Source organism: Calypte anna, chromosome W (genome assembly GCF_003957555.1).
Source record: "Calypte anna isolate BGI_N300 chromosome W, bCalAnn1_v1.p, whole genome shotgun sequence".
Classification (NCBI taxonomy): domain Eukaryota; kingdom Metazoa; phylum Chordata; class Aves; order Apodiformes; family Trochilidae; genus Calypte; species Calypte anna.
Window position 1 is genome coordinate 16,741,260 of NC_044276.1, and position 18,681 is coordinate 16,759,940.

Below are 18,681 nucleotides of genomic sequence, written 5' to 3' on the forward strand. Positions count from 1 at the left end.
GTTTTCAATTGTAATTTTTTGGGGGGAAACCCAGATTTCTGTTAATTTCCATCCCAGGTATTTCCAGGGTGTCTCTGACTGAATTTTTTCAGGAGGTGTCTGTAAGACATAATTTTCCAGACATTTACTAAGCAATGGTAAACATTTTTGAACTTGACCTTCATCACTTGCACAAAGCAAAATGTCATCATATAATGAGAGATCATAATCTTAGGATGAGCTCGACAAACTGGTTTCAATGTTGAATGCACAAGATACTGACAAATTGTAGGGCTGTTTTTCATACCCTGTGGCAACACTATCCACTCATACCTCTCCATAGGAGCTTGACAGTTTACAGGAGGAACTAAAAATGCAAAATGTTCACAGTCATCTTCGTGTAAAAAAATGGTAAAGAAAAATCTTTAAGATCAACAATATAACATAGCCAATTTTGAAGAAAAGCAACATGAGACTAGAAACCAGAACCCTGGAATTAAAGTCTCATGGTCTATCGACTGAGCTATCCGGGCAGCACACAGAGCAGGAAGAACAGCATAGTGAAAACATGATGGCGGGGGAGGGGGAGAAGAGAAAGAGTGCAAAGGAAGGGTCTCACACACAATAAGAGTTCCTCCCTGGCTTGGCAGGGTCCATCAGTGCTGTGGGAGGTGGAGGGCGAAGTGAAGAGAGCAAGCAAGAGTCTGCTGATCCCACTGTTGTGTGCCCCCTCCTCCCAGAGGCCCCGGGAGTGGTGGTGGCTCTGGCGTGGGGAGGCAGTGAAAGAAGCGGCAGTTGTCCACCCTTGGGCGCCCACCCCCCACCACGGGGGAAGTGGTCACGGCTCCTGTGTTACCCATTGTTATCACTCCGTTTCTCTTCCCCATACTGCACAGGGAAAGCTAGGGCATTCATAGTGTGGCAAATCAGTTCTAATTTTCCCTTGGTTGTCTCTGTCAGTAACTAAATCAGTTATTTTAATTTTCAATTCAAAATCACAGGCATTACTAATTCACGTGAAACTTTTACTGTTTGCATCAGGGATGAAAACAAAGAACCTTTTTTGGAGCCTCCTCCTTCCTCTGCAGCATTTCTTCCACAGCTCTGCCTGTGGGCTGCTGCCAAAATGTCTTTTGCAGTCCAAGTGGCACTGGAAGCTCTTGACAGGGTGTGTGGGGTATATTTCTGCGTCGTTTTCAAGATCTATTAACTCTGGATCAAAAGGGTCCTCATCCTGTTGCCCGTAACCAAAACACAAACCAACAGAGTCAGTTTATGCGGTGCTTTATTCAGGGCCCGGGAAGCCTGAGGACTAGCGTCCAAAGTCAGGGTTCCGAAGACCCTCATTTTTGGTTCAGCTTTTATACTTTTTTTCATTACAGGCCACGTACAGAGTTACATAAATTTTAGTCACAGTCACATAGATCATGCAGATAACAATAGACAAACAGTCACATAGATCTTACAAATAACAATAGATAGTCATCTCTTAAACTGTAAATCCACGGTTTACTGTTTCAGCTGTCATTACCACCTGGCCCACCACCTGGATACAATATTTTATCTTGATCTTTGGTACATGGCATCAGTTTGCTTAACTATTCTCCTTTTGATTAATATTTTTTTTTACTGATGGGGTCAGCACACTCCTTATTCTCCTTTGATCATTGTTCTTGTAAGGGTTAGCTCATTCTTAACTAGTTACTTATTCCCAGAGTTTTAGTCTACCCGAGCCCCTTCTAACTCCTAATTCGTCCATTTTAAAATTTTACAACCAATATTATTTTATTTCTACTATAAACTGCAACAATTCCCCCCTTTTGAGCATCCTTCGATTATTCCTTCACAAGGATGCTCAACTTTTAAGCCTCTTGATAAGCAGGTGGAGGCGTCCCTTCTTCTGGAGATATTACCTCCTTCCGGGTTATAGCCTTCAGTGGTTCCACTGACCAGTTCCTGATGTAGACTTGGTCTCCTGGAAAGATGTCATGGGCCGGGTTTTCCAGGGGTAGGGGCCAGTTCCACTGCAACGCTCCTCTGAGTGCTGTAAGGGTCTTATTCAAAGACAACACATAATTTAATATCACCTGATCCCCTACCAGATGAGGGTCCCCTTGGTAAGTAACAGCATGGTATGGTTTGCCGTACAAAATTTTGTACGGACTTACCCCTATCCTTTCCCTTGGTTTAATCCTAACTCTTAACAGAGCTAAAGGCAATGCCTGCGGCCACTGGATTTTTGCTTCTTGACAAATTTTCTTAATTTGGTTTTTCAATGTTTGATTCATCCGCTCTACCTTACCACTTGATTGGGGTCTCCAGGGCGTGTGCAGATTCCAAGTTATCCCTAGTATTACAGAAATCTCCTGCACAATCCCTGCAGTGAAATGAGGACCCCTATCAGATGATAACCCTAATGGCACCCCAAATCTAGGGATGATTTCTTTCAAGAGTGTTTTTACCACTTCCTTTGCCTGATTGGTCCTGCAAGGGAAAGCTTCTGGCCATCCCGAGAATGTGCACACATACACCAACAGATGTTTGTATGCATGGGCTTTTGGTAACTCAGAAAAGTCTATTTGCCAATAATCTCCTGGTTGGGGACCTACCTGTAACTTACCCATTTGTACCTGCCTTCTTACCACTGGGTTGTTTTTGATACACACCGGACACATTGCATTTACTCTTTTTGCCAATGTTAACATCTGGTTTGAGAATATTTCATTTTTCAAAAATTTTACCATTGCCTCCGCACCCCAGTGACACTTATTGTGTTCTGTTTCCAGTACTGTCCTCATGATTCTCACCGGCAGGATCACCTGTCCTGTTGGGGTCACATACCAGCCCTTGATGTTCTTTCGTGCCTGCAACATCCGAGCCAGCTTCTCGTTCCACAAAGCTGGACCCGTCCGTAAACAGTTCCCAATCAGGGTCCGGCAGTGGCTCATCCTTCAGATCCTTCCGGCTGGCGTACACTTGTTCCATTACCTCCACGCAGTCATGTTCCAGCTCTCCTTCTTCCTGGGTGGACCTGAGGAATTCTGCTGGGTTAAGGTGATTTGTTATTTTCAGCTCCACATCATCCTGTTCCCTCAATTGGGCCTGGTATTGGAGCATCCTGCTCGACGAGAGCCAATGGCCGCCCTTTTGTTCCAATACTGTGATGACCATATGAGGCACATAAACTGTCATGTGCTTGCCCAATGTTAGCTTACGTGCTTCTTGGATCAGGATTACTGTGGCTGCCACTGCTCTTAGGCATCCTGGCCATCCCCCACTTACTGAGTCCAATTGTTTAGAAAAGTACCCAACCGGTCTTTTCCAAGACCCCAGTTTCTGAGTGAGCACCCCCAAGGCTAACTTTTGCCTTTCATGTACATACAATTGAAAGTCCTTGGTTAGATCCGGTAGGCCCAGGGCAGGTGCTTCCTTGAGGGCCTGTTTTAATTCCCGAAACGCTTTATCTTCCGTGGGTCCCCACTTAAATCTCGGTTCCTTCACAACCTCATACAGTGGTTTGGCTGTCAGCCCAAAGTCGGGGATCCACAGTCGACACCAGCCGATCATTCCTAGAAAAGATCTTAGTTCCTGATTATTGCGGGGTACTGGAATTGCACATATGGCTCTTTTACCTGGGTAATCTTCCATTCCTCAAGTTCCTTGGCCAGCTGGTTACCAAATATGGTGGGCGAGGATTTAAATCCTTGGGGAAGCCTGGTCCATGTGAGCTGGTGCTTCCGTCCCGTGTCGGGGTTTTCCCATTCAAATGCAAAGATATTTCTGCTTTCAGGTGCCAGGGGTATGCAGAAGAAGGCATCCTTTAAATCAATTACTGAAAACTACTGAAATTTCTCAGAAACAGATGTTAACAATGTGTACGGATTTGCCACTACACGATGTATATCTTTGGTGATTAAGTTAATTGCCCTTAAGTCCTGCACTAACCTGTAATTACCATTAGGCTTTTTAACCAGGAAGATGGGAGTGTTGAATTCAGATTCACACTCCTGCAAAATTCCTAAATTTAAGAATTGAGTTATCATGGGTGCTATTCCCTTCCTAGCTTCCAGACTGATGGGGTATTGCCGTACCCTCACCGGTTGGGCCCCTTCTTTTAATTCCACCACCACTGGTACTGCCGCTTTTGATTTACCTGGGGTCCCTGTTTCCCAAAGCCCCCGAAGCCTTTCCCCAATCCAGCGCCACCTCTCCTTCAGGGACCTCCCTGGCCGCCGCGCCGGGCCCCACCGGCCCCGACGTCAATCCTGGCGACCCGAGCGGGACGAGCTCCACCCGACGCAGACAGCTGCCCGCCCGCCTGTGCGGGGTGGCCGGGGGAGAGGCCCGCGCCCCCCCCCCCCCCCCCCCGACGCCGCCGGCACCCTTTCTCCTTTTCTATAGTTTCCAGCAACATCTGCAAATCATTCCAATCAAGATTCTGAGTTTTTATTACCATTTTCACAACCCGAGCCACTTTCTCAGGATTTTCCCTGTACGCCCTCGCCAATTGTTTCCATATTATTAAATCATTCGGTGAAAAAGGAACCTTTATCATCACTTTCCCTCCATCCGCTCCCACTGCCCCTCGCAGCGGAGCCATCAACTGAGGCTGCGAAAAACCGCCTCCTTTCTCCAGCCTCCCTCTCCGAGTCCGCTCCGCAAGCGGCGTTCTCGGCTGATCAACCCATTCCTTCCTGCTCTATTCCCTCCTCGGATGAGGAAGGAAGAGGGACCCTAGCCGTATTTACCGGGGGAGCCTCAGGAGGTGGGAGCGGCGGCGCGCTCGGAGAGACCAACAAAGACACATCCTCCTCTTCCTCCGAGAATCGTATCTTATGCTCTTTACAACCAGGACATTTATCACATTCTACTTCCATGGTTTTTAATACCACCAATCCACATGCTTTTTCTTTCTCTTTTTTTTTTTTCTTTTTTTTTTTTTTTCTTTTTTTTTTCTCTTTTTTTTTTTTTTTTTTTTCAGTCAGGTTTTTTTTTTTCAATCAAGGTTTTCTTCCGTAACTCCTGTCCAAAATTGCCTTCTTTCCAATGTTTTAACAGACAACCGAGATGCGAATCCTCAAGAACATCATTGTTATTACAAGACAGAGCTCTGAAAGTTTTAAACAGCAGCATGCTGACACTTATATTTGCGCGCTCTTACACACACACACACACACACACAAACCCAATATTCGGCTGATTACCAATACCAAATACCAAACTTGCCTATTCTCGTCGCCGCGAGTGGCAAGTGCTGGATCCGCACAGCTTTCTACTTGCCGTGTCTTACGACCAGCGCCTAGGCTTCCAACAGACCAGTTCTAATACTAACTTAATACTAACTTATTTCTATAAGGAATAAAGCACCTTCGGGCTTACCTTATGGTCGTCCGTCGGGCACGGGGTCGGGCACGGGTTGATGTCTCCTCCAGGAATCACCTGGTGCCAGCTTGGAGTGGATCAGCACGTGAACCGCCCCAGCCGCCTCCGGAGTCCCATCTGGGGTGCCAGAAAACTGTCGCCCGTAACCAAAACACAAATCAACAGAGTCAGTTTATGCGGTGCTTTATTCAGGGCCCGGGAAGCCTGAGGACTAGCGTCCAAAGTCAGGGTTCCAAAGACCCTCATTTTTGGTTCAGCTTTTATACTTTTTTTCATTACAGGCCACGTACAGAGTTACATAAATTTTAGTCACAAACAGTCACATAGATCATGCAGATAACAATAGACAAACAGTCACATAGATCTTACAAATAACAATAGATAGTCATCTCTTAAACTGTAAATCCACGGTTTACCGTTTCAGCTGTCATTACCACCTGGCCCACCACCTGGATACAATATTTTATCTTGATCTTTGGTACATGGCATCAGTTTGCTTAACTATTCTCCTTTTGATTAATATTTTTTTTTACTGATGGGGTCAGCACACTCCTTATTCTCCTTTGATCATTGTTCTTGTAAGGGTTAGCTCATTCTTAACTAGTTACTTATTCCCAGAGTTTTAGTCTACCCGAGCCCCTTCTAACTCTTAATTCGTCCATTTTAAAATTTTACAACCAATATTATTTTATTTCTACTATAAACTGCAACAATCCCTTGAAGAAACACAGTCCTCCATTGAAAAGCTTTGATGTGAAGTTTCAGAGTCAGTTAACAATGCATCAGCCTTAGCAGGTATATCGATAAGAACTGTCTGCATTACTGTGTCATGAAAAAGCGGTTTGGCTGTGGTGGCCGTGCCATCCGTGGTAGGGACAAGTGGCTGGCCATGGCTCCTGTGTCTTCCGTGGAAAATTACATGAGATTTTTTTTTGTCTTTTCCTTTTTGCCAGCATTCTGAGACTGCCCTGCTTCTTGAGCAACAAGACATGAATCAGATAGCATTGGCGAGTGAGTTGGGCAGATATATAATAACCTCATAGCAGTCATTAGCATTCTCCAGGTTATCAGATGATTGGGTGAAAAATCTTGACTAGCATCCCACGTCCTTGTCAATGCATCACCCACTTTTTGCCATTCTAACACTTCATAAGTGCCTGATTCTGGATACCATGGGCAGTTGTGCCGTACCCATAATAATAAAGTCAATATCTGGAGCCTTATTTTAAACCCCTGTTCCCTAGCTATATGCAGCAAAACCTCATGATGAAGCTTCTGGGATCAGGTCACTGTTTGACCCATCTTTAAGTCTTCCCCTGGCCACTATCCTCTTTTACCTTCCCTTGAGGATGGATGGGTCTTTGCTCACATTCCCGTTCAGCTCACTGGGGGGTGTCCTCCCAGAGATTTTCAGAATTCTCCTCCAAGTCCTTCAATTTCTTCTTGAATTCCTCACATGGAGCTCCATATGACGTAGGACATGAGGGCACAGACACCAATTGCTGAACACAATCAGAATCAGTTTATTGTTTGGTTCACTACTGTAGTGAAATGAGGCAACCAGGTGCCACTAATTGCCAGGTAGTGGATGTGAGCTTATGTTAAGCCCACCTGTGCCTGATTAGGGCAGGTCCCCACTGCACATGAGCAGGACCAGGGGGCCAATAAAAGGTGAGGCCTAAGACACAGGCTCAGCTCAGTCCTGAGCTAGCCGGCAGAGAGGTCAGTTGCTCTTGGAGCAACAGCACTGATCCAGGCTAGTCAACCCTGAGGGCTATAGGCTCAGAGCACTATTTGTGAGTCTCTGCTGGAACACCTGGTTGGACCTTGAAGCGCCGTGCCCTAAAAGAGGTTCGTCTTGCTACACACTACATTAATAGAATAGCCCAATGTCTATTCATTGAACTACAATTTGCACCTCAAAGTGCGCTTTCTACTAATGTAAAACCTTGCCTTAACATTTCCCACTGGAGGCACCTGGCACCAGGACATAACATTGTCCAGATGGCAAATTCCTAAGGATGTTTACAGCTATTTGTTTCCTTCAGGGTCAGGCAGTATCAGGCAGTTCACACTGTTTCTCTATCCCACGTAGTGTCCTCTCCTCTGCTGTTCTTCAACAGGCAACTGGGCTGATCAGGGGTCTGGAGAACAGGCCTTGTGAGGAGGGGCTGAGGGAACTGGGGCTGTTCAGCTTAGAGAAGAGGAGTCTGAGGGGAGACCTCATTGCTCTCTACAACTACCTTATAGGAGGTTGTAGTGAGACAGATGCTGGCCTCTTCTCACGTGACCAGTAACAGGACAAGAATAAATGGGTTAAAGCTCCACCAGGGGAGTTTCAGGTTGGATATTAGGAAAAATGTCTTCACAGAAAAGTCGTGAAGCATTGGAACAGGCTGCCCAGGGAGGTGGTGGGGGCACCATCCCTGGAGGTGTTCAAAAGACAGGTAGATGAAGAGCTACAGTGGGTGGTTTAGTGGTTAGGGGTTGTAGGATGTACAGTTGGACTCAACAATCTCAGAGGTCTTTTCCAACCTTGATGATTCTATGATTGTGTGATTCCAGGGAGGGAGATCTCTATTATTTCATCATCACTGTGTCCAAGATGGCCTCCAACCATCACATCAGCCACATGTCCTTCTGTGTTTGCAAACAGCAGGTTCATTGGGGTGTCTTCACTAGTTGGTTCCTGAGGCAGTACAGCCTCAGACTGTCTGCACCAAACAATTGCTGATAATTTCAACATAAGCTTTGGGCTATGTGCAAGGACAGTGCTGCTTAAAGCATATTTTGTAGTCACAAGGAACAGCACGTTAGAACACTCGAAGGTTAAGGAGTAAGCAAGACGATTAGATTAAGGGACTCGGCACGATTACAACATCCACGAAGAAACTCGAATGTGTGAAAGATAAGCTTTGTTAGTTAATTGTTGCTAAATGCTTTGTAGCCAATCAAGTTAAAACGTGTGTAACGAGATGTAGAAATCACCAATCAGCAATATGTATATGTGGCATTAGCTCTTAGATTAGTGTATAAATATCGCCTTCTGATTCAATAAAGTTGGACATTTGTTTGCATCAAACAAGTCTCCGTCTCGCATCTGTTTGCATCAAACACCCACTGCGACAAATGGTGACCCCGACGTGATCGGGCTAAAGACTGTAAATAAAAATTAAAAAATTGCTAAAGATTATTAAAGAAAAAAGAAGATTGAAGATTATCCGGTCGCAGGTCTCCAAGAACTCGAGAGTGAAGAAAAAGGCTGAAAGGAAGCCGATAATTGTGGTGCGCACCTTCATCACCTCCTCGCGATTGGCAGGTGAGCTTGGAGAAACTTTTTGTTATGGATTCAAAAGAAGAACGAGACGTTTATTATACTTTAAAGACTTTACTTAATAAGGATAAAAAAGTTATACCGGGCCATGATCTAAAACTGCTTTTAAAATGGACTCGTGAGCATTTTCCTGACATCAATTCGGTCTCTATTTATGACCCTACATTTTGGGACGAGGTCGGAGTTAAATTATGGGATGCCACTACACGGGGCAATAATGAAACCGCCAAACTCTTAGCACCTTGGCGAACACTTTTTGAAACTTTAAAAGGAAAAGAGTCTACTACTTCATCTGCTCCCCCTTCTGCCCCCCCGCTGCCAACAACTGCCGCTATGGTGAATGCGGATTTGGACCCAGAACCCTTTGACCCTGGGGGCTGGATGAAAACTAAAGTGGGACTGAGAAGTAAAACCAAAAGCGACCGAAAACACCACCAGAATCATCGGAGTTCCCAGAGGGAGAGAAGCTGGAGAACACAGGCGAGGAATCTTGGAATGCAGACTCCCGACCTTGTGCCTGCCTGCCGCGGCTCCCGACTGCTCTGCCACCTTTCCACCTCGGAAGCCTGATTTATCTTCTTAACCACAGTTGCCATCAATTAATCCTCTGCTTCACCTGTCAACACCATCAGTGCCTGCTATAGAGCAACAATCAAGGAAGGAACTGGGACTCAGAGACAAGCAACTAAGGAAACTGCTGAAGAAGCTGACAGAACTGGAAACCAAGGATGAGTATACCCCTGAAAAAACTCTAGTTTTTGCTCCAGGGAACATCCCGAACAATGGGGCACTAATCCATTTTTACCCCTTGATCCGTTCCCTATTCTTGCTCCTATTTCCCTTAACCCTTTAACACCCACTGCTCTACCTCTTCCAGATCCAACATGGGGAGGGGAGGGTAGTGGGGGGGGTGGTAATTGTATCCAGTAACTAGATGGAAGGGAATTATTCAAAATGCTATAGTTGAAGGAGAAATGGTTCCCAATATGAGTCCGATGGTTTTCCAGTGATTGTGGGACCAGGATGAGGAGGTCAATGGGTTGCATTAGATTGGAAAATGGTAAAAGAAGCCAAAGTTGTCATTGTGCAGTACGGTTTGAAATCGGTTTGAGTCATCTCCTTTGCAGTATCTTTTTACTGCTCAATTGTTGATGCCATACGACACAAAAATGCTCATTAATACTCTGTTAACTCCTTCTCAAAAATTGCAATATAGTTCTCAATATTGATGTATATTGTGGTGCATGGTACACTGGTGTTTCATACAGAGATAAAAAACTTGGTTGGTAATTATACTTGCAGTTTTGGTTTAGGAAATTGTACCATTTCATTTTGTTTCAGGGTGACTTTACCAGATTTTAGTAGCAATATCATTTCATTTTTTAATCTTCTAGTGGTGATTGTTAGTTTTTCTTATATATTGGTGAGAAGTAAGACAAAAAACACAATTATGAGAATGAGTATGCCTTTTTGGAGGCTGGAAGTTGCTGTGGAGAGTGAGAGTTGCTCCTGGTACGGAGAGCACCCCCACTCCTGCCTCCACAGCCGCTTCTCGCCCTCCCCCGCACACACTGCTGCTGCTCAGATAATGGCCCTGCATATACTTCACGTTTTCTACAATCCTTTTTTACTGACTGGGGAATTACACATATTACTGGTATCCCTTACTCTCCTACTGGTCAAGCAATTGTGGAACGAGCCCACCATACCTTAAAAACTATATTACAGAAACAAAAAGGAGGAGTTGGAGCATTATCAACACCTGAAGAGAGACTGCTCAAGGCTATATATACTTTTAATTTTTTAAATTGTTATACTTCAGATGTGTCTCCCATTGCTAAACACTTTGCGAGTAATAATCTTTTCCAATTCCAGGAAAGACCTCCAGTCCTTATTAAAGATATGGAAACGGGACAAATTAAAGGTCTATATTCACTCATAACATGGGGGAGGGGTTATGCTTGTGTTTCCACAGATTAAGGACCTAGATGGTTTCCAGCGAAAAATGTTCGACCCTACAGGCTACGAGCCGCGCAGGACTAATAATTCCTGCTATTACTGTTTCACCTGTAGTAACTTTTACACTACCTAAAGAAAATATGTGGCTCACTTTATTATAATAATACCTCTAAAAATGTATCTAAATCCACCAACAAACTTTTATTGCTTCCCCCGGGTTTGTTTTTTTTTATAGACCATGGCCTGAAAGTTGCTGAGGAGAATGAGAACTGCTCCTCGTACAGAGAACACAGAGTAAAAAAAAAAAAAAAAAAAAAAGAAAAAAACTGAAAAAGAAAAAGAAAAAAAAAAGAGAAAGAAAAAAAAAAAGAAAAAAAAAGAGTGTGTATGCCTTTGCTATTTAAAGGCTTGGAATTTTGTCTGTAAATAATTTTATTTGGCTTTTTAGGTTTCAATTTGGCAACCATGGAGGAAACTAGGACTCCACCGTGCTGTGATCCGGGAGGGGTCGGGGGACGCTTTTGGGGCCCTGTCATGGTTTAACACTGGCCCGGCAATTAAACCGAATAACAGATGCTCTCTATTAATCTCTCTCTCTCCTTGATAGAGAAAGGAGAGAGAATAAGGGAGAGAGACTTATGGGTTGGAAACTAAACTACACAACTTTAATGAAACAGTAGTGATAAATAGGTAAAATTACTAAATATATACAAATATACAGGAAAATGGAAACCACATTCCTCCCTCCTTTCCCCCAATAACTCTCACGTCACCACCGAGGCTGTAGGGCAGCCCTGGGAAAGTCCAGGCTGGACTCCTGGAGTCGGCAGCAGTCGGGAACCGGAGGCAGGAACACACAGATATGGGCTGGCACGGATTAGGACCACAGGCAGACGGACGGACGGGATCCTTCCAGGATGCCGAGTGAAGGAAGGGAAGCAGGAAAAGATCTGGCTCGGCCCACGTGATGCCTCAAATTTATACTGAGTGTGACGTATATGGGATGGAATACTCTGTTTGGTCAATTCTGGCATCTATCTTGTCCGTTCCTCCCCAAAGGAGGGTTCAGATGGGGCCTCTGTGTCCTCCTGGACGGTAAAATGTTTTCCTCAGAGCTGAGTGTCCTTGGTTCTGCATACCAGTCTCTGGCAGTAATTATAAACATCAAGTGTTATCAATCATAGAAGCACACACTGTCTGAGAAACTTGCTGTTAATTTCAGAGAGACTACTTACAAGGGACTTAGCTAAAAGCAAAAGTACAGAAACAGAAAACCACCTTTATCCTGGCCCAAACCAGGACAGGCCCCCTGACCAATTTTTGTCGGATAAGCCTCCTCTACCCCCTTGGTTCTATGCGCCAGTGGACATCTGAACTTCCTCATACTAAAAAGTTGTTTAAGTCCTTCCACTGCAGTGTGAAATGTGCTTTTCGTATTGTATTGATAACAGGCATTTGTTAATGTTGTAATTCATGTGATCGTTTATATGTTGACTAAGGGATCCCTCGTCTATATGTTGATTGTTGATTGTGCTATTCTGTTGCACTGCTCTTTTATTGTTAGCTTTTAGGTCATATTCGTGAAGATTTTAATGGAATGTGTTGTATGAATCTTTCTGATCACTCTCAATCTATACATGCTGCAATACAATCACTTAAAGAAGGGGTTGCACATTTGCAATCACAGGATAATTAGGACTGGTTTGATAAACTTTTTTCAAGATGGGGTTTAACGGGATGGTTGCGAAGTTTGGTTAAGACTGTTTGTTATGCTTTACTTGCTTTTTTACTTTCTCTAACCTTGCTACCCTGTATTTTTCAATGCTTTCAACGGATGCTCGATCGTGCCATGAAATGAGTTTATCTTGTCCAATCGGAAGGGGGAATTGAGGCAGTACAGCCTCAGACTGTCTGCACCAAACAATTGCTGATAATTTCAACATAAGCTTTGGGCTATGTGCAAGGACAGTGCTGCTTAAAGCATATTTTGTAATCACAAGGAACAGCACGTTAGAACACTCGAAGGTTAAGGAGTAAGCAAGACGATTAGATTAAGGGACTCGGCACGATTACAACATCCACGAAGAAACTCGAATGTGTGAAAGATAAGCTTTGTTAGTTAATTGTTGCTAAATGCTTTGTAGCCAATCAAGTTAAAACGTGTGTAACGAGATGTAGAAATCACCAATCAGCAATATGTATACGTGGCATTAGCTCTTAGATTAGTGTATAAATATCGCCTTCTGATTCAATAAAGTTGGACATTTGTTTGCATCAAACAAGTCTCCGTCTCGCATCTGTTTGCATCAAACTCCCACTGCGACAGGTTCCCTCACCAGCTGTGTCAGGAAGGACTCTTACACACACTCCAGGAACATCCAGGACTGTCCCCTTTCTGCTGTGCTGGATTTCCAGCACACATCTAGGAAGGTGAAGTTGCCCCATGAGAACAAGTTCTAAGCTATCACAATAATAATTCATCTGCATCTTCATCCTTGTTGGTTGCTCAAGAGCAGACTCCCACCATGGTATCTGCTTTGTTGCCCTTCTCCCTGATCCTTTCCCATTCACATTCCACCCAGTCCTCAACATGGTTCAGCTCTGGGCAATCAAAACTCTCCCTAACACACAGGGCCACCCCACTGCCTCTCCTGCCTGGCCTATTGCTGCACAACAAGTGTCACAAACTGCTGAAGGAGAAGGTGAATGGAGACAGTTTGCAGAGGTGGAAGCCATCCAGCTGGCTGTAGACACTGGGAAACGAAAAAAGGGGACAGTGCTTCATCTCTGTAATGACCCCTGGATGGTGACAAATGCCTGTGCCTGATTAAGGTGGGCACTAACTGCGCATGAGCAGGATTAGGGGGCCAATAAAAGGTGAGTCTTGAAGCACAGGCTTGGCTCACTCCTGAGCATGCCTGCAGAGAGGTTAGCTGCTTTTTGTCTCAGCACCGCACTAACTTCGTTGCGTCACTAGTGCTCATTGCCGTTAGGGTGAGGCTCTGAGTCTTGAACCCACGGCCTTAGCATTGCTCGGGTTTGTCTGTTTGTCTGTGTGCTAACCGGCTGCGCCGCTCAAGCCTCACCCTAACGGCGATGAGTGCTAGTGGCCTGCCTTAATCAGGCACAGGTGGGCTTAACACAAGCTCATGCCCACTCCCTGGCAATTAGTGGCACCTGGTTGCCTCATTTCACTACACTGGTGCAAAGGAGCTGTACCATCCAGCTGCAGAGACGAGGGGAGAAGTCTGATGTGAGGAGATGTGATGCAAGTCTCAGGGGGCCAAGGAGAACAATGGTGTCATTAGGGAGCTGAGGAGCAACGGTGTCCATCCAGTGTCAGACCTCAAGGAACTGCTTCTCCTTCTGGTGCAGACCTCCTGAGGAGACCCTCTGGGACATTATCACGTGGAGAATGCTGCTGGAACCTCTCATCTGAAGTACAAAGTATTGAAATATTCCCTTTCAAATAAGAGTGCAAAGGTGCTCTTTGAAATCTTCCTCCTGAACTCCACCAGGAAAAAATTAACAACTACAGCGAACTATACAGGTCTTGAAGACATGAATGAAATCACAAGAAGGTAAAGAGCTCCTTTGGGCTTTTGAGGCTCATTACATGAACTTCAGATAGTAAGAGAAGAATGAAAAAAAATCCAGTAAAGTCAAAGTCAGAAGCAAAACCCAAAGTACTTTCAAGCACTGATAGGCTCCACTGAGCCTGCCAGAGCCTCCCCATGGCCTCATTAGAGCAGATCCCTGGAGGCCATGATTGCAGGAAAGCAAAGGCCCTCTGCCAGTGGTTGTAATGCTGAGAAAAGCCTTTGGTTTGTTGGATGCAGCAGAAAGGCCAAGCCCTGAGCCCAGGCCCTGGGAAGGCAGATCCTGAGAGCCTCAAAAAAAAAGTTTGTTCTCACCAGCCTTGGTTGCTGAGGACACTGCTATGGCCAAGGGGACAATGACCTCAGTCCTTGAAAGAGCCCTTGGCCACCTCTCCTGTAGGCTGTCCTACACTGTCCATGCCTGCAGCTCCTTCCCTTCAGGCTGTTGTCACCCTTCCTGCTTTCCTACCTTGCTCTCACCCCAACATTTCCAGACCTTCTCTGGTGTCTCTCTGGTCTCACTGGCTTTCCCTTGAAAACAAATTCCTGGGCTGATCCAGAACCCCTCTGGGTAAACCTTTAATACAAGTATACCCTTGGGGTGAGACTTCTTGTTCTTTCCCTCCAGTCTGAACCTTCCAAGGTGAACTTTGTGAAGGTTTTGGACTACCAAGAGAAGTTCCATCATCAAGTCATAGAACTGTTCAGGTGTGAAGGGATGTGAAAGACTAGACTTGTATTTCTCATGATCACTCCAAAAGAATTGCCCATGCCACCTTTGTGGAAACTTCCCATGGTACAATCTGGAGTTTTGCTGGGATGGGTAAAAACTCATGGACAGACTTAAGGGTGATGTGGGCTGAGAAGAGTGTGTCCCTCAGAGTCTGGGATGGATGCTTCTGATCCCATCCCTCCACTCAGTCTTGCTCCTGGGAGTTAGGAATGCCCCAGGACATTCCTCTTATTGCTGTTTGTTTGTCTGATTTTTTCGGCCTGTTTTGTTTCTTTACTAGAGAAAGAATTGCTCCTCTAAGTGATAATGTGACCCTCAGTCCTTTCACTCCATACCAGTCAGTGGTGTCAGAGGATCTGTCGAGCATTTTCTGGGACCATATGGTTTCAGTCCCTCTCCCCTGAAGGGCCAGGTCTGGCACTAAGGTTGGATCCAGCAGCACATTGGCTCCTCTCTGAGAAGGAGTTGAGAAAGCAAGGGAGTGCGAGCTGTGTCTCCCTGGGTGCCCTCCCCGTGTCATGGCAAGTGCCCACCAAGACCTTTCCCATGGGGCTGCTCGCAGCCAGGCAGCCCCAGCCTGTGCCATGGTCCGGGTAAGTCCCCTGCAGGTGCAGACACTTGCATTTGTCCTCCTGAGATTTCTCTCCAGATGAGCTCTGCTGCTCCTTGACACCTTTCATGGAGCAGAAAGGCCTGGGAGACCTCCTGGGGAAAGACTCCATCCCAGAAGGCATTGAGTCCCACAGCACCATTGGTGTCTCCTCTTTCTGAGATCACTGTCCTCCATCAGCAGGAGCCCTGCACTTCCCTTCTTCAGCCTTGGTCTCCAACACAGCCATGGGAGATGTTGCTTTTGCTCTCGACTGCTCTTGCAGTCAGCAGGTCCAGGTGAGCTTTGCCTGTGCCAAAGTCATTCCTGCAGAGCAGAGGGAAGGAAGATCAAGCCCCTGTCTGCAGCTGTCTTGGATGTCACCCCCCGGCAGTTTCTCTGTAGCCCTTGTCCTGTGACAGCCCAGCCCTGCTGCCCCAAACATGGTCCCAGGGCTCCAGTGTGTAGGCACAGCCCAAGACAGGGTGCACTCCTGCTGGAGACAGCTCTATGTGATGGGATGGCCTCAGCAGTCCCTGGTGCTGTGTCACCCCGTGGACATCCTCTTGGGCAGCATCTCCAGCTCCTGGAGAAACCATGTCAGCTGTGGGGCTTCAGCGACAGCTCTGCCCCAGGTTCTGCTGGGCTCTGGGCCAGGAGAGAGGCTGGGCAGAGCTGGGAGTTCCCCCCATGCAGGCACTGAGCCCAGCAGGAGGATGGAGATGCTCTGGCAGAAAGACTCAGCCTAAACCTGGGAGGAGTGGCCAGGGCTGGGAATGGCCAGGGAGAGATGGCCAATGGCTGTGGGGTGACCAAGGCCCTGGGACACCTTCCTGCTCTCTCTGTGCCATCAAGGGCACAGAGCAGCCTCCTCTGCCCTGCGCCTCTATTTATGGGCTCCCTTCAGCAGCCCTGGCTCTGCACCACAGCCCCTGCTGGCAGTTTCCCCCTCCATGGCCATGCAGGGCCAGTTACACACCCATGGCTTTCACTGCCAGGGTTTCTCTTGCCAGCCCAGAACAGCTCCCTCCAGGCTCTCCTTCATTCCCTCACCTCTCTCCCAGCACAGACCAGTTGCTGCTGGCCCCACACCAGTACCCACCCCAGGCTGCTCTGGGCAGTCCCACCATAGCCCCAGCTCCTCTGAAGGGCACAGCAGCTCCTGTGGGGCAGAGAAATCTCAGACCCCCAGATGGGTGACCATGCATGGCAAAAGGATCAGGAAGCACCCTGTGTCCCCTGCTCTCCTCTCCAGGAGATCTGCAGAGGTCTGCAGTTCCTCAGGGCCATTCCCTCTCCCCAGGCCATCACAGTCTCACAGTCTTACTGACGGTCTCAGAGACACACAAGCTGGGTGATGATGTAAGGAGAAGGGATGCATAATGACATTTATTTAAAGAGAAAAACATCACAAGTGGAAAAAAATGAAAAGATGTAAATAAGGAAAGACAGACTTTCCTTGCGTAAGACAAGAGTCACTTGGCAGACAGTCTATGGCTAGTGAAAAGCATTGATAATCAATGTCCTAAGAGAACCCTTGAGCTCCTGGTTCCTCATGCTGTAGATGAGGGGGTTCACTGCTGGAAGGACCACTGAGCACAGAACTGCCATCAACAGGTCCAGCGATGGGGAGGAGATGGAGGGGGGCTTCAAGTAGGCAAACATGGCAGTGCTGATAAACAGAGAGACCACAGCCAGGTGAGGGAGGCACGTGGAAAAGGCTTTGTGCCATCATTGCTCAGAGGGGATGCTCAGCACGGCCCTGAAGATCTCCACATACAACACCACTATGAAAACAAAACAGCTAAAATCAAAAACACAGCTTAATACAATAATCCCAAGTTCTCTAAGATAGGAGTGTGAGCAGGAGAGCTTGAGGATCTGGGGGATTTCAGAGAAGAACTGGTCCAGGGCATTGCCCTGGCAGAGGGGCAGGGAAAATGTATTGGCTGTGTGCAGCAGAGCAGTGAGAAACCCAGTGCCCCAGGCAGCTGCTGCCATGCGGACACAAGCTCTGCTGCCCAGGAGGGTCCCGTAGTGCAGGGGTTTGCAGATGGCCACATAGCAGCTGTAGGACATGGTGGTCAGAAGGTAAAACTCCCCTATAATCAAAAGGAGAAAAAAAAAAAATGTGCTGTGCAGCACATCCCTTGTAGGAGATGTCCGTGTTGTCCCTGAGGGAATTGGCCATGGCTTTGGTCAGAGTGGTGGAGATGGATCCCAGGTCGAGGAGGGAGAGGTTGAGGAGGAAGAAGTACATGGGGGTGTGGAGGTGGTGGTCACAGGTGATGGTGGTGATGATGAGGCCATTGCCCAGGAGGGCAGCCAGGTAGATGCCCAGGAAGAGCCAGAAGTGCAAGAGCTGCAGCTCCTGCCTGTCTGAAATGCCAGGAGGAGGAACTGGGTGATGGAGCTACTGTTGGACATGGGCTTCTTTTTTACCACGAAGAAAGGAAGAAGGACCAAGAAGGAAAATGAACAAAGTTAGGGGAAACTTGTCTGTAAAAACGAAGACAATTTCCGTATCTTCTTTTCCTGGAACAGACACACACACTTTTCTATTAGATCTTCCTTCAGCTCTATGGTTGGCCCTCTTAGGGGCAAGCACCAGTGGTTAACTTTGTCTTATCAAAGCAGTATTTTACACAGCCCATAACCTTTACTTTTGTGCTTTTAGAACCATGAATCACGGAATGGTTTGTGCTTCAGGGGAACTGAAAGATCATCTAGCTCCAACCCCCTGCATGGCCAGGGATATCTCCCACTTGACCAGGATGCTCTAATCCCCATCCAACCTGACCTTGAACAGGAAGCAAAACTACTGCCCTGGACTTTTGAAGGGCAAACTTTACCCTCTTCAGCAGCCTGATGTCCAGAATCCCTTGGGAATCTGTTCTGAAGGATAAAGGAGTCCAGGAAGGATGGAAACTCTTTTAGAAGGAAGTCTTGAAGGTGCAGGAGCAGGCTGTCCCCAAGAGCTGTAAGTTGAGTCACTGGCACAGAAGACCTGCCTAGCTGAACAAGGAACTTTGGTTGGCAATGAAGGAAAAAAAGAGAATTTATGACCTCTGGAAGAAGGGACAGGACACTCACGAAAACTACAAAA

General features: G+C 46.6%; 1 pseudogene; it reads right to left on the reverse strand.

The window, feature by feature from the left end:
- Positions 1-5,359: 5,359 nt before the first annotated feature.
- On the reverse strand, positions 5,360-17,802 carry LOC103534911 (annotated as a pseudogene).
- Between the last annotated feature and the right edge of the window lie 879 nt (positions 17,803-18,681).